Source organism: Phragmites australis, chromosome 12 (genome assembly GCF_958298935.1).
Source record: "Phragmites australis chromosome 12, lpPhrAust1.1, whole genome shotgun sequence".
NCBI lineage: Eukaryota > Viridiplantae > Streptophyta > Magnoliopsida > Poales > Poaceae > Phragmites > Phragmites australis.
The window spans coordinates 28,359,081-28,375,942 of record NC_084932.1 but is presented as its reverse complement, the minus strand read 5'-3'; the positions used below and the strand labels follow the sequence as shown (position 1 = coordinate 28,375,942).

Sequence of the window (16,862 nt, the reverse complement as noted above, 5' to 3'; positions counted from 1 at the left end):
AGCTCTGTGTTTCCAGTTAACTCATAGCAAACCGACATGCAAATTCAGATGTGCGTCCTCGCTTTGGTTAAGCTGTAGATTGTGCAATGGCTAGCACAATTATGTTGTTCCTATCCATACATTTAGCAATCAACCTGTCTCCAGGAGAGCCTCTATCCCACCCTCCATCTTAAATCTCCAAAAATCAGTCCTCAAGAGAGACTCCATCCAAAGGTCTTGTGAAACTACTGCTTTTAGAATGATTGTGAGCTCGTGCACATAGCCTATACATGCCTTGCTATGTTATAGGACAATTTTACCATTTCTAATGCATGCAATTTATACTCCCTAGCATTTTGGGAAAACCTCATTGTTCTCTAATTGCAAGTAATCTAGTAGTATCATAATCATTTCGAGATCTCAGGTACTCATCTCCGAAGACTTTAACAATAGCTTTCACAAACTTTTTAAGATTCTCTATAGTGGTACTTTCTCTAATCCGAATATAATTAATTGTCGCATCAACTGGTACTCCATAAGTTAGCATTTGAAATACTGTGGTAATCTTTTGTAAAGGAGATAACCCAATAATTCTAGCATTATTTCTTTTCTGCATAAAATAGCTATTATGGTCTTCTACAGCATGCACTATGCGCAAAAACTGAGAATGAGCCATTCCAAACATGTGTGGAAAAATAGAATAAGACATGAGGATCAACCAGAATCATGAACAAAATATATGGACTAATTGCAAACTTTCACCGAAAGATAGTTGGGTCGTATGTAGGATCCTCTAAACAATAGTGTTGGTATAGTCTAGGATGTTCATAGGATGAGGAGGATGACAAGTTCAAGAGCATTTGTAGGATGGGGTTGCGATGACTCATTGCGATGTGGTAGAGGAAACTATCGAGACCGGTCTAAGAAACTGACCAATCTTATCTATGTGTTAAGCGTAGGGATCAATCTCAACATATAGTAATTTCATTGATGATAATCATTACAATATCCATACCTTATTCGATAAATGGTCTTACAAGAGAGACCTTTAAAGATCGAAGAACCAAATAAAACTCTGCAAATGATCCTAAGCATAGTCTTCTTCTTCACTAATAACTCCACAAGCAATTGACGAAGAACACTTCCCTAGAATTCATCTTCTTTCATGAAGTCTTTGAATCTTTTCCAACTGAGTGTGTTTGATTATAGCAAGTATGAGCACATGTCGTACTCTTTAAGTTGTGAGGAAATAATATGGATACGAAGGCTTTAACAAGATAAGGCTCATATGACTTTTTTTTAAGAAAAAACAACATTTATTTTTAAAAGTAGTTGGAAAGTGAATAAATAATTAAGTGGACAAAAGTAAATAACATATAACCTCAAGATTCCAACCATTCTGACTTAATGACCAACTGACCACCTCAATCAAGGTTCTCATCACCAAGGTTGACCAAACCAAACACCTCAACCATAGCTCTCACCACCAAGGTTGACCAATTAACAAACCACCTCAACCATGATTCCCACCATCATGATTGACTGATACTTCAACCATGGTTCTCACCACCACAATTGACCATACCGACCATATCATCAAGTTCTAATCATGTGAGGGTTTCTCATCGCTCTTGACCACGAGCATAGCCGAATATTCAGTTTTACACTCTACAGAGGTTGTACACTTTACCCATAAGTCATGATCTCAATTATGCCCACATTAGCTAGACTCTTACACACTTCCGAGGTGTGCGGCCAGAAAATCACTACAAGGCCTTTATAATGCCCCACTCAGCATGTGTATCCCCGCTATGGTTTTACTGTCGTGTGAATATACCCCAACAACAGAAGCCCCCTCTTGCCCCAATAAAACCTTGGAAGTACACCCTTTCATTCCACACAACCGAATGGTCTACACAATACTAATAGTATGCAAATTAATTGGTTAGACCCATCCCATTCCAGACTTGTGGTTGTACTGTTAACTCAGAATGGTAGCTTCACAAACCGGTCTTTAGATTTGAGCAAGACTACGACAAATCCAACCGTGCATCCTGTACCAGCCTCTTCAAACCATTGCTCAAATTCCTATAACATGTTACCACAAAAATTATGTCATCATATTTTATCATTGTTGCATATGACCATTATCATATTCATTGAGTCATTATCATGATCATCCATCCCAAAGCAAGGCTAAGCATCACCTACCCTTCCATAACAAAAACCACAACCATGGCGACAAGGATGATAAGGAAAACTAGGGTATAACCTAACTCTTGGGATTCCCATCAAATTATTAGCATGCATGTTTGTAAAACAAAAAATTTAAAAAAGTTGGATTAATATGTTCAAGAAAACACAACTTGCCTTCACAATACTAAGTTAGGTCTTCAGCGAAGTCTTGATCTTGAAATCCTTCCTGTTCTTCTGGAACGTTAGCGTATACTTTTGAACATAAACAAAAATGTAACACATAAACACTAAGATCCAAAAAGAACAAAAAATACACAACAAACATCATCACACACAAATCACATTTTTCTTGACATTCTAACGAAAGAACGGGTCAAATCAGAGCTACTGTTAATAAGTTATGGCTTACAAAAAATTAAAAAAGGACAGAGAGATTAACTGTAGATGAAATTATGTGATTAGGAAATTCTAGAATTTTTAGAGCAATCTATGATATTTTTGGGATGTTCAAGGATTTACCTAGTATTTATTAGCATTTATTTGAATTAAAAACAATAAACAAAATTAAATAACATAATTAAACATTATTAGAACTATTCTCAGATATTATTCTTTTTTTATAATTATTTTTATTCTAGAAAATATATTTATTGGAATTATTCCACTAAAGAAAACACTATAAAGAAAAACATTAGATATATTATTAACATATAGACTACTAATTTCTCAAAATTATCACATTTATTTTTACTAACGAAAATATTTAAATAGAATTATAACTATTTTCTTTACCAAAGAAAACATTACATAAATTGTTTACTGTTTATAAAGGATTTTCCAAATTATTTTTCTACTAGAAATCTTTCATTATTGTGTCAGCCCTATCGAGTATGATATCAGTTGCATTTTAAAATAAAACGAAAACATTTTCCTGACTGTGTAATCCACGTAAGCATAAGCATATGATGTCACACTGCCATGTTGGATTTGGTGTTGACATGACCTGCCTATGTGGCTATGCTGACTGAGCAGAAAGCACATTAAATTCCCAGCATCAGATCTACATCGAAGGGTTGAGATTTTCCAAGCGAAGAGATATCTAGGCCTATTAATCCTAACTGCATAAACGAGATCAGGTGGTCAGATTCCTCACATTGTTTCACCCTGGTATCCCGATGGCGGTGGCGACGAGCTTCCTTGTGGGACCTTCAGTGCTCGGTGTAGTCAATGCCTCTTTAGTCGATCAAAAGCGAAGGAGACAGGAGCGGGGGCAGAGCGGTGAGGCGGCATGGACACTGCTGGTTGCAGGCAGCGAATGATGACCGATGGGCAGTATCGGGGCAAGGGCGAGAGGAGATGGCCCAACAGAGTCAGGTTAGTATGGCGGTACCGATAGATCCAGCGGAGGGAGTGTCGTCAGAGATGAGTGGAGGAGGGAGGGAGGCGAGGGAGCGAGCCGGTGTTAGGAGTGAGCCCGGAAGAGAGGGTGGGAGGTTGAAGATGGCTATGAGCTGTTGCATGAAAAAAAGTTGAAAACCAGACGTACCTGTAATAGCAACGTTATTGCAATGCACAGCAACATATGAAGAGCAATGGGATATAATCGTTCCTTTGTTTCTGTAAAATATTGCACTGGATCATTCAGTGTAGGTTGATAAAAACTGACGTGTACACCTCCAAAATTAAGAAATTGATCTAGCGCAGGAGGATTTGGATTGAGCGGTCCAAAATGCCCAAATAATTGCAGTGAAACCTAGCCAATGTAACGATTCCTCCCCAAGTAGGTGGAGAGATAAAGCTGCAAAGTGCAAATTAACTCAGAAGAGATCTAGGCTACTCGGAGATCGATGTCAGAGCAACGGCCAAATATTTTTTGAAAGAACCCGGCGAGCTAGAGCTGACCTTAGTTTTTAGGATATATTATAAAAAAAAAGTTAGAGTAGATCAGTTTTTAGAAAAAAATTGGGTCTGAAACCCTAAACGGGTGCATGATTTCATTAAAAAAACCGGCACAAAGAATCCAAGATGACAATACGAACTCCGATCGACAGACGACGCCAAACTCAAAAAGACACAGCTGAACAGACGGCGAAGCCTAAACACAACTCGCGCACTACCAGCTAACTCAGTCGACAGAGGTCTCCTCCCACGGCAACGGCCAAATATAGCCCACATGTAGGCAGCCGCAGCCCACAGGACGCAGAAAGAATAAATGATCAATAGTGTCAGGCTTCCCATTTGTATGTACTCGTTTACTTAGTTCCTTGCTAATCACAGCCTTTGCTAGATAGGCTACTCATTTATGAGCATGCCCTTTTGCTAATTAACCACAAGAAACATCGTTGTTTTCATATGAATTCTATGTTTCCAGTTAACTCATAGCAAACAGACTTGCGAATTCAGATGTGCGTCCTCGCTTTGGTTAAGCTGTAGACTGTGCAATGGCTAGCACAATTTTGTTGTTCCCATTTAGCAGTCAACCGGTCTCCAATTCATTACTACATGATCTGTAAAACAAAGTCCCTCAGCTTGTTCGTGGCGAAATAATTCATAGTGACACATATTATTTGTGGTGTTTATCTTTTTTTTATGCCGTGGGTTAGACTGTTTAGTTTTTTTTAACAAGCGTCTCCCCACGATACGATCTACTTTGGAGATCTGGTGCGGAATGGGAGTAAAACTCTCGTTGACTCCTTTCACCCATAAAATTTTGTCACTAAGCTACAAACCCGTCCGCAGGCTATCTAGTTCAGTAGCAGTTGTTTTCTCCATGCGACATTTATAACCAACCGGTGAGGACCATGGAGGCCGGTCGGATCAGCGGGACATTTTGCTTTTCAGGTGTGCAGTGCAGGCTACAAATTCCCCTAAACTGAAAGATGGTATGAGAAATACCATAGCAATGTGCTTGTCCAATTAATCCTAGGATACACGTTTACACACAACATGAGAGCAATCATACTTGCAAACAGACCAACTATTCCGAGCGGAATTAAAAGCATGAGACTAGGAAGAGTAGCAGAGAGTAAAAAGAAGAAAAGAAGGGAAAAAGTCGAGAAGGTCATGTAGGGTCCTGCAAACGCCTGAACGACGCCATGCACAAATCGCCATCTGGAGCTCGGCATGCCTCATTTAGTGGCTCCTTCAGATGTTTCGGAACCTGCGCAACCCTGATTCATCCAGCTTCAAAGCATGTTTGTTCGGATGTTTGTCCTAGCTCAGGGCTGGCCCTGGTACGTTGAAAGGAAGGGAACGATGTCATCCAAACAAACAACATTGTTCTCCTTCTCGATCTGCAGTGACAAGGATTCCAAATTCTCGCTGTTGATTGATGATGGCATAAGATGACTTTCGGCTGCTTCTTCGGTTGATGCCTTACTCATGGAGCTTCCACTACTAAAAACATCAATTTGCGACCCTTTATCATTGTTGGTTACTTAAAAATGATAATAATAACATATCATTATCGGTTTATGTCAAAAATCGACATTAGTAGTCCATCCGAAAGAAACCGTCTGTGATAATCCATTATCAATGGTAGTTCTTGACATGAATCAGGAGTGTTAATGGCTTGTAGATCTTCTTTAAAATTTATAATTTTTTCATACAGAGTTGGATGGAGACAATTTTTATATGAAACTATAGTTCTCGACAAGATCTACAATTTTGTAGTTGATAATATTTTCATTTGAAACCATCTAGGTGCCTAAATCTGGTCCACAAATATTTTGACATTCGTAACTTATCAAGCCCGATTCATCTTGGTTCACTCGTGGGAGTGCCCAGCATTTCTAAACTAGATAAAAAAGATAAAATTAGTAATAATATAGTGAAATAATATATATCTTGCTTAACAACTGAATAATGATTAACATATTGTATATGCAATGCTGTTCTCTGTCTTTTATGTAGGCCAATTAAAGGGAGAAACATAACAGGCTGACCCAGGGGATAGAGAGAGGGATGGGAGAAGGTGGGTTGGCCAGGAAGATTTTTATTTTTTATTTTTTGCTGATTATTGAAACTAGATACTCAAATGAAAACCTAGATAAAAGGGTTACACTGCAGTTAAATCTAGATAAAATTCTAACACAACATGACGATGGGTAGCGTAACACTACCCTATACAGATCCTCTAGGCTTCCCTAGATTTTTAGATTATACGGTTATATTTGGAAAAGAAGTCCTAAGCATATGGAAACCACCGTACAATGAGAGATAAAAAAAAGATAAATTTCATTATACAATGAGAAAAAAAGGATAATTTTTTTTTGTACAGTCCTTTTTATTTCTCATTGTAAAAGTAATTGTTGAGTTGAATTTTTTTTTAGATATAGACTATAGCATCCTCTACAACATACTTTTTTTTTCAGAATTTTTCATAACTATTTGGTTGGTGTTTTGAATTTTGAGAACAATAGAACATAATTTTTTTATTTTTTAACCTATCGCTCGTTGGAAAGACGATATCTTTATTTTTTAAGTAAATTGTTCAAAACTACATATATTGTGCCATTTGGTTGTAGTTTTGTGTTACAATCAAACTAATAGGGGTACATCAATAGTTGTAGTTTTATGTTATAAATGACATAATATATGTTGTTTTGTGTTACAAATGGTACACTACTTATAGCTTGGTAAAACTAGACACAATAATTATAGATTTGTATTACAAATAGCATAATATAAGTATTTTTGTGCAATTCAAACTTGTTTTTTAAATTTATCGTCTGTTGAAAGAGTGGCACCTTGCTACCCACACCGAGCCAGATTCCAGCTCCAGTACGCCACGTCCTAGACCACCGCCAGCCAACGCCCATGCCACAAGCAGGAAATACGTATATGATAGATCGATTGATGCATCATTGAAGCTGGAAATTTGTTGGAGGAACAGAGCTTGCTTGTGCAAACACCTTGAGAATTTAGTAGCTTGAGTTAACACCTTGAGAAGCAAAATATTCTTCTCAACTAATTACACAGTATTATATGATTTTAGACAAGCCGATTGATGTATGAAATGAAGCTGAAAATTTGTTGGAGGAAGAGCTTGTTCGCGCAAAGAGGAAGCAGGAGACACTCCGCGCGCCAGCAGCTCTCACGAATCCTCTGTTCGAAGCCACTGCCTCCTCGAAGGGTACCAGAAATCACTTAATATGATCGATCACAGTGTTCTCGAGTGTCGAACGAAACTGAACACTGACGGATCAAAGTAATGAGTTGAACGGATAAAAGCCCATCTGATATTGTCGTAGAATATTACTCGCTGCTCGTCGCTCTCCTTATCATCTACACTATGTCTTTTCGTGTTGATTAACTCGCTCGAGTGGACATGTACCCTCGACTGACACCTGATGAAAAAAAAGAAAAAAAATAGCTTAAAAAATTTATCAAGAAAAAAGTTGGCTAAAATTTTTTAAGAAAATTATCGAGAAAAAGTTTTTAAAAAATTTACCAGGAGAAAAAATTACCCGAGAAAAATTACCGAGCCAACCTCCCGCGCTCCGCTGGGCTACACCACACGTCGCGTGCGAGGCCGGCCTTGTTCCATGCTCCTGGGCTGCCATCCCTTGCACACTGGGCTGAGCCACGGACAGCCCAAGTCGTGCGTGATTTGGGCTGCTAGCGCACGTCCTCAAATCAGGATTTTCGAGGAAATATATAGGAGATAGACAGATCGATAGATGCATCATTGAAGCTGGAAATTTGTTGGAGGAAGAGAGCTTGCTTGTGCAAACACCTAGCTTGAGTAAACACCTTGAGAAGAAAAATATTGTTCTCAATTAATTACACAGTATTGTATGATTTTAGACAGGCCGATTGATATATGAAATGAAGCTGAAAATTTGTTGGAGGAAGAGCTTGTTCGCGCAAAGAGGAAGCAGGGGAAACTAAATATGGTCATCTTGAGTACACCGCCACTTGTTTCGAAAAGCAAAATGTCCTCTTGGGTTGGTTCTGTGAATTTTCATGTGGTTTTGTTGATCTAACTAGTTGAACGTCCGTGCGTTGCAACACAGAAATATATTATATATTTTGGATGAATACAAACAAAATAGTTATGGAGCTTCATATTTGAGTATAGAGAATAATATTCGTGCGTTGTAACAGTTCTCAAATACAACATTAGGGTTGCGCTATAACATTACAGGTAGATATCAGATTCGTTTACCAAGCATTACAGTTTAAGCCATAATATTAGGGTTATGCCTTAAGGAAATAGCTTTATGGAGAAATCTGCATTTAATCTATCTGGATCACCTTCAGATGGTAAAATTCTTTATGGAGAAAAATGCATTTAATCTATCTGGATCACTTTGATGGTAAAATTTAGCTGCTTCAACAATATTTCAATAGTAGTTCACATAAAGAAAAGCTCCCTGGCAACCGACGACTGTAAAGAGGCATGATTTCAGTTGCCTAAAGCCTAGGAAATGTGAAAAAAATATAGTATATGAAAGGAAGCCATGTGGAAAATCAAGTTCCTAAGATATATATGAACAATATCTCTTCTTGCAAGGAAGATGCACATTTTGCAGCCTAGTGCATCAATGGCCCCATAATCTGCAGCATGAAACTATGTTATTTACATGTATGTAATTCAACAAAATGGTCTATTATGGCTTCGAAGTTTGTACTATAAAAGAATTTTACTATGAAAATAATTATAAATGTGCTTCACACTCTAATGTGACCCTTTCTATAACTGTATTACAATATCATTCAGACCACATGATCAATTTGGTCTTTTGTTACTCCCTCACACAATATCATGCGGTGTGAGATTATGCAAAGTAAGGTTAGAATTACCGTGATTCAGAAAACAAATACCGATGCACTCCTAAAACGATATATAGTCTTTCTGACTGATGATCAATTGTTCAGATCCAAAGAGAAAGAAAACATGTAAATCACACAGAATAATTCAATCGTTCTTGCATCAGTGGGCCTATATGGACAAAACAAAATTTCATTTTGACACATCATGCACAAATTATAAAGCATTTGGACATACTGATAAAGATAATGAGAAAGGAAATCAAGTCTGGAACTTTTGAAAGAGTTAATCTGAATTTTGATACATATGTATCCAAGAATGCCAAACTAACCACCCGTTACTCACTGCTGCGCTGCAGGTTTCGGGGAATGCAAAGTGAATATCTGATTCCCACCCATTACTGCATCAGCCAATGAATCCGATGCCATTATTACTCCAAGTGAACTTAGTGAGTGCTTATGTAAAGACAAATTACTTGCGAAGCAGCCCACGCTCATATGGCTCAGGCAGAGGTCAATCCTCACATCAGCTGGCTCTACACAGCAAGCGTGTGGTCTTGTTGCACACCAATCATGTCAAATCTGCAGTTCAAATCAGTGAAGCAAAACAGAATTAGTACATCTAAGCGAGGGGGGCTTTCTGGGAGCCAAGAAACGCACCAACCTTCGGTGTCCGCATCGTTGGGTGAAGGGCGAAGTGCGACAACAAATCACAATGATGCTTTGCTTCTTAGTTGCTACAGAGAACGGAAAATAATGATAATTCTTAGGGCATCCATGGCGATGGCCTTCCTCACTAATCCAATGTGGCCGTACTCTGTGTTCCTGCTTCGCAGTCGCAGCTAGTCCACAGAGCTGGGGCCTTGCATGATCCATGGCCTGCAAAACACAACAACGCCGAAGACATTTTGGATCAGTGAGGCTGAATACAAAAGGGAGCTGCATGTCTGTGGCAAGATCAAGCAATGCCATATGATAGGTGCAGTGTTTATGACATGATGTTCTGAGAAGTGAAACGCTAACAGAAATTTCAGAGAAAATCATATCATAGGTATCTGTATTTGGCATGAACAATTGTACAGCTACTGCTCTTTGTCCAAATAAATAAAGCAGATTGTCTGAGAAAATCAGAGACCGTCAGCCATTCAGAGCACTGAAAAATGTCACGAATCCATTGTGAAGAAGCATTTGGAGGCATGTCCTTTGAGATCATGTCTATGTATACATTTTCAGACTGCAGCTTCAGCACGTTTCAACGAGAAAATATTTAGCCGAGACAAAGGAAACTGACAAAAATTCAGCTTTGGAAATTTTGACCAAACCTATATGAGGCTGTTGGCTATCTACGTTAGAAATCCACATTTGTATCATCATGATAGCTTCAGGCAGCAAATTGTAATGCTAAAATACATTTAATACAATCTTCTTCATAGTAACATATTAGTACTCAAAATGTGAATTCATTTTCATAGTAACATTTTAGTACTCACTTGGATCTTTGGTGGTCGTCTCTGAAAGGCCATTGAAGTAGCAGGTACCCCCGGCCTTCCTGAACTGCTGCCAGTAGGAGTTGAGCGCGTAGCTCGCGTGCGCGTCAATCGTGTCCAGCTCGTAGCACGCGCGCCGCCGGGCTGGATGGCGCTGCACATCCCGCTCCCCTGCTGGCACGTGTACTCCACCGCGGCCGCCACCGCCGTCTCGTTCGCCGCCTTGCCGCCGCCGGCCAGCACGCACCACGTCGGCGTGCCGTCCTGGTCGCCCGCGGACGGCAGCGGTGGGTTCGATCGCGCCAGCCGTTTGCCAATGAGGTCGACGTTGTAGACCTTCGTCTCGTTCGAATAGTAGAGCCCCCAGTGGCGCTCGGTGGGCGGTGCCCAGCCCGGGCTTCTGGTCCTCGTAGTAGAACGCAAAGAGGAACACCGGCATCTTGGCCCCCGGCCGCGCCGGCGTGCCGGGGTTCTTGGACATCCGTGCGGCGAGGTTGCGGTTGAACGTCGCGGCATTGCGCACGTTGGCGCCGGCCTCGTCCACGTCGCCGCCGTTCGGCCACCCAGTCTCCGAGACGGGCAGCTTCACGTCGCCGCACCCGAGCTTGGCCATGGCGGCGACGACCGCATCAGGCATTTGGTTGAGCAGGTTGGTGTAGGTGAGCCCCGTGCCCGGGTCCACGAAGTGGGAGCTCGCACCGCCCTGGAGGAGCGCGTAGTCGAGCGAGATTGTCTTGCGGTTGGCCACCCACGCGAAGTACGGGCACGCATCTACACGAGGCTGCACACCACGGATGCCAGATGCTGAGCGATGGGAGCAGAGCCTCCACGGCCATCACACTGGAAACCGGCGGGGTGTTGGTGGATCCCTCGTAAGGCGCGGCGGAGGATCTCTCGAAAAGCCCGGCTCCGCAGCCTCCGCCGCTGCCGGCCTCGTCAAAGTGCGCACTCGTGTACGTGCATCGGGGCGAGGAGGGGAGCAGAAAACAGATGCGTCGGGCCGGCGAGTGGCGGCGAGGCTCCCTCCGCGGGGCGAGCGAGTGGGGCGAGAGGTTGTTCCGGGCGGCGGCGGCGATGAGCGCGGATCTTGCGTCAAAATCCGGCCTTGGCACAAGATCTCGCACCGCGAGAGGCGACCGCTCGGCGCCGGCAACCGTCAAGCCTAACACAACGATTGGCCCTCCAGACAACCGTTAGATTCCAGTACCGGTTCAAAACCACCATCGATTTTTGAACCGATACGGATTATTTAATACTAATAATTAATGACTATCAGTGTTGAATTTAAAATCGACACTAAAAACTCTTTTCATTGCCGATTGGAGGCTCGAACCGGTACTGAAAAAGTTACAGAAAAAAATAAACGACCCGGTTTGAGAGTACGGGAGAAAAAAAAAATAAACGAGCCGGCTCGATTAACGCTCATGTCTCGGCGGTGCCGCCGCCGCCGCTGCAGCATGCTCAAATCAAACACATCTCATCCATATAACACATTTCACAATCAAATTCAATACAACAACATGGGAATCGGCTTTCGTCCGTACAACACATCTCACAATCAAATTCAATACAACAACGCAAAGAACCACGCATACACGCGCATAAAAATGCAATAAAAAAAGCAAAGCTACCTAGCTACAACTCCTCCATACCCACCACTCCTCCCAATCTTCTTGGCTGCAACTCGGCTACCTAGCTACAAGAAAGCAAAGCTACCTCTAGCTATAAAAATACATATTGTATAGATCCTCCGCTACCTAGCTACCAAGAAAGCAAAGCTACCTCCACGACCGCATAAAAACACATGTTGTACAGATCCTCCGCGCTGTGGACGAGCTTGCCATGGTGGACGCCCGCGTCGTGGATGAGCTCGTCGTGGTGGATGCCTGCGCCGTGGACGAACTCGCCAGAGTGGACGAGCACGACGCGGATTGGAGGAGTAGCACGGCGTGAATCCAACTGCCTTCTCCGTGGATCCTGTGAGCACGGACGGATCCAAGCAGTCAGAGGAGGAGCAACAAAGAGTGAGGGAGGGAGAGAGGAAGAGATAAAGTGGAGAGGGACGAGCCGAAGAGATAAGGAGTGGATGGAGTATACGAAGTTAGAGCCGAAGAGATAAGGAGTAAATGGACATGGACAGTCACAACCATAACGCGATTAAAGAGATATTTTGGGTCCGTCCATATCAGTGCCGGTTCGTGGCACGACCTGGCACTAAAACGGACTATCAGTGCCAATTTCAGCTACAAATCGGCACCGATAGTCCTTTTCAATTTCCGTTTTTTACGGCTCACTTATTTTTCACGCGCGAGAGATTAAGAACCGGCACTGATACATCTTCAGTTGCGATTTTTGCACAACCGATATTGATAGGATGCTACCTATGATTTATTCTGTAGTAGAGACTCTGGTTTAAAATAAGTGTTATTTTGGACATCGATATGGTCCCTTAAATATAATTTTATCTACTATTTTTTGTTATAATATAATAATAAAATATAACAAAAAGATATTATTATAAAAATACCTTTTAGACAAATATACCTACATCATTTTCAATATCCAAACTTATTACATAAAAATAATTTATAGCTAAGAATTTAAAACAGTGTACTATATAACTAAAATGATATTTATTTTGAACCGATGGGAATACTTAATTAAGCACCTGTCGCTTTCACTCTGGCTGGAAACCGAAACGGTAGCAATGAGACAAGATGGTGCACTGCACAGTCATGAATATTTAATACATACGGATCATTAGTTTGGTTGAGGCTTTAGGCCCTTTTTGTTTCCACTTAAAATTATAATAAGCAACTTATAGATGGCGGATTATAATAAGCTAGATTATGATAAGTTGGAGGAAAATAAACTATGAGCTGTTTGGCAACTTGAATTATTAGAGTCTGGATTGTTGGCAAAAGTCTGCAATACTCTCAATAGGGAGCGGGGGATTCGGGTGTGAGGTGAGAGGAATGGTATTGGTGAGTAATTTTCTCTAAATTTAATGGGTAGTATAGTAAAAAGTCGAAATAAGCTGAAATAAGCTGAAATAAGCTTCTCCTCCACAGCTTATGAGATTATTATAATCTAGACTTCAGCTTATAATAATTTGAACAAATAATCTGTTTGTTTGTTTCCACTTTACACAAATAAACTAATTTATTATAATCTTAAGTAGAAAGAAACAGGACCTTAATTTCATCTTGCGAGAAGTTGACAGGCGTGGAAATTGGACGCGAGTGGTATCACCAATAGATATGGTTGGTGTTTGGCAGTCGCTGCCATTATTGCCAGCTGAATTTGCACACAGGCCCTTGGTAGATTTCTTTTGACAGTATCGTAATAGAATACATCGGTCGGTGTTCGTACACGTGCACATGCATGAAATGAAACGTCCCTTCATATTTCTAGTTCCATCGTCATCTTATGATGGTACACTTTCTCTGTACATGTATATGTACACTTACGTATCGTTTTAGGCATACCACGGTCTAAAGAGATAATTGATCAACTACCATTTAGTTTTACATACTCATGTTGGTACAACCACAAGCGAACCTACTAGGTACGGAGAGGGTTGGAGTATCGGTTCTTGTCGTTAGACTCCTAATTAAAAAATCACTCCTTAAGATACCGTCAAAGGAGATAGTATATTAGTGACGGATGCTTATAAACCATCACTAATGTATTATTAGTGACGGATTCAGTGATAACTCGTCACTAATATATGGATCAGATTAGAACCTGATAAAGATCCGTCACTAATTAAGGGTCATGACGGCTAGGAAACGACCCGCCGCTAAATATATTAGTGACGGGTCACTTAAAAGCCCGTCACTAATGTCAAATTCATTAGTGATGATTCGAAGTTGTCACCCATCACTAACGTGCTAAGGACATCAATCACTATAATTAATGGCTCACTACTCACTCTCGCGCGCCCTCAACCACTTCACTCTCACTGTCACTCTAACCCTAGCCATAGACGCTCCGACACCACCACTATGTCTGACCACCCCTCTCACGTCGCCTCCGTCTAATGACGAGGCAGCGGTAGCTTCATCGGATGACAAAAGGGCGCAGTCTGCCAGCTCCGGCGAAGGATCGGAGGCCTCCTTCGATCTTGATTGGGACCTCTTTATCGACGAGCCAACTCCGAAGTGGCAGTGCTCGGAGGAGAGGGCAGAGGAGGAGGAGGAACAGGCGACAGATGAGGATGAGGCGGAGGACGATGATGACGAGGAGGACGACGATGATGACTAGGAGGAGGAGGAGGAGGAGCTAAAGGAGGATGACGACGATGGGTGGGATGCGTGGGAAGACTTCAACGACGATGACGATGACAACGGCAATGACAACGACCCCGATGACGACTTCTAGACGTTGACGACGTAGGTGCGGCCGGCGACGATGACAGCGACAACAACAGTACGTTAGTTAGGGTGTAGGATGTTTCTTTTGGGATGTTCTTTTGCGATGCCACAACAAGAAGTATTTTGCGCGCGCGTGGCGAGAAGTTGGAAGTAGCTAGGGTTATTTTGTTGTATAGTTAGGGTTAAGTACTCTATTTAATTTGATAAGTACTCTAGTTTGTTAAATGCAATCTGTTGAATGGGATTGAAGTTCAGTTCAGTTCTGTTGAATGCGATCTATTGGAGTACTCTCTTTTTGGATGCCTCTATTTTGAAAGTCGATCTCTTTTGGAAATTCCAATTGTCTGGGGGTATTAGCACAGATGGCTTGAAACTAGACCCATCACTAATGTGAAAGTCATTAGTGACAGGTCGTAGTTTTCACCCGTTACTAATACGAGTCATTAGTGACAGGTGTACTTGTAATCCATCACTAATATGTCCTTATCACCCGTCACTAATCCGTTGGGGTTAGACAGCTCGACCACTCTCACCCACTCCTCCGCTCATGTCTGCGCCCCTCCTCTCATCCGCTGTGTGAGCCCCTCCCCTCCTCCTCCCAACGCCACCGCCATTCGCACCACGCCGCCCGACGCTGCTGCCATCCTGCCCCCTCCACTGTAGCCTGATGCCGCGGCCCTCCTCTACCAGCTAGGGTTAGGGCGATGGATCAAGGTAGCGGCTGTGGCAGCCTTGCATGGATCCCGATGACTCCTCCATTGGCTCACGCACCAGGCGTCCACTACCCTCTAGGCGTTCCCCCACCAGCGACATCCACGGTGACGACCCCACACCGGCCAGGATCGAGCTTGAGCATAGTAACCTCTTTTCTTTTTCTCCCTCATTGTTTTTCTAATAATCATAGCATCCTCTAAGCTGTGATCTGGATGTGGTCTTGCTACTTTCATTAGGACACAATATTTTAATTGAGTTTATAGTACATTAGTCTCAATTCATATCATCATATCATGTAGGTGTTGAAACCGATCCTATGGCTCGAAGAGGTAATCCATCCGATAGGTGGTACTGTACCTTCGGTGCAATTCATTGTAGATGGAAGGAATTTTGTGAAGCCATCTATCTCTTTTAACATATATGCAAGGGGAGAAAGTATTGTGGATATCACTAATAGGGCATATGGCAATGCATCACCGATTGCGTTGCATGCCCAAAAAATTGCCGTGGAAGGGTGTCTGAAAGCGCAGAAGCACGAGTCCTTTTTGCCTGACTATAACTATTTTCGAATAAAAGCGCTCGAGGAGGGCGAAGAGGATTTGGCTTCAATCAGTGAGAGGCTTGCTCAGTTCAATGAATATGATATGGTACAATAATATGTAATCCGATTGTTTTAATATACATGACTGTTGCCGTGTATTATTTTCATAATTTCATTTCCTTTGCTTGTAGGATATTTTTGGTGATATATTTTCGGCAATTAGCTTTCATGCTATCTTAGCTCAAGCCATGGAGCAGCTTGGGTTAAGCTATTATGGCCCCGGAGTGGACCTCACTGCTGAAGATAACTTCTAGGCTAATATAAGGTTTCATTTAAGAGGAAATGAATCAACTAATAAGACATGTTTACTGTCCATTTGAAGCGAAAGAGAGTGCACTAATTCATGCGCTAATTTATATCGATGAAGTACTAGGATACAATATTGTACATTTCAACTATTGAAATTATCTCAGGTTACGTGCTCAGGCAAATGCTCAAGTGTAATGATGTATGGGTATTTGGATAAGTATGTAATGTATGTATAACTATATTGTACGACTGACTTGTGATAAATTGAAGTTTCTGGATGTATATCAGTGTTCTTGAATGTGAAGACGGCTACCAAATCTTGACATTACTTCAGGATGCAGTCAGGAAACATGTAAATCCCTTCGGGGCATAGGCACATTAGTGACGGGTGGTAAATACACCCATTACTAATGTGTCCTTATAACCTGTCACTAATGGCTTAATCATTAGTAACGGGTCTTAGTTGTCACCCGTCACTAATGGCTT

At 41.7% G+C, this 16,862-nt stretch overlaps 1 pseudogene; it reads right to left on the bottom strand.

Moving 5' to 3' along the window:
- Positions 1-9,126: 9,126 nt before the first annotated feature.
- LOC133886169 (probable glucan endo-1,3-beta-glucosidase A6) lies at positions 9,127-11,650 on the bottom strand (annotated as a pseudogene).
- Between the last annotated feature and the right edge of the window lie 5,212 nt (positions 11,651-16,862).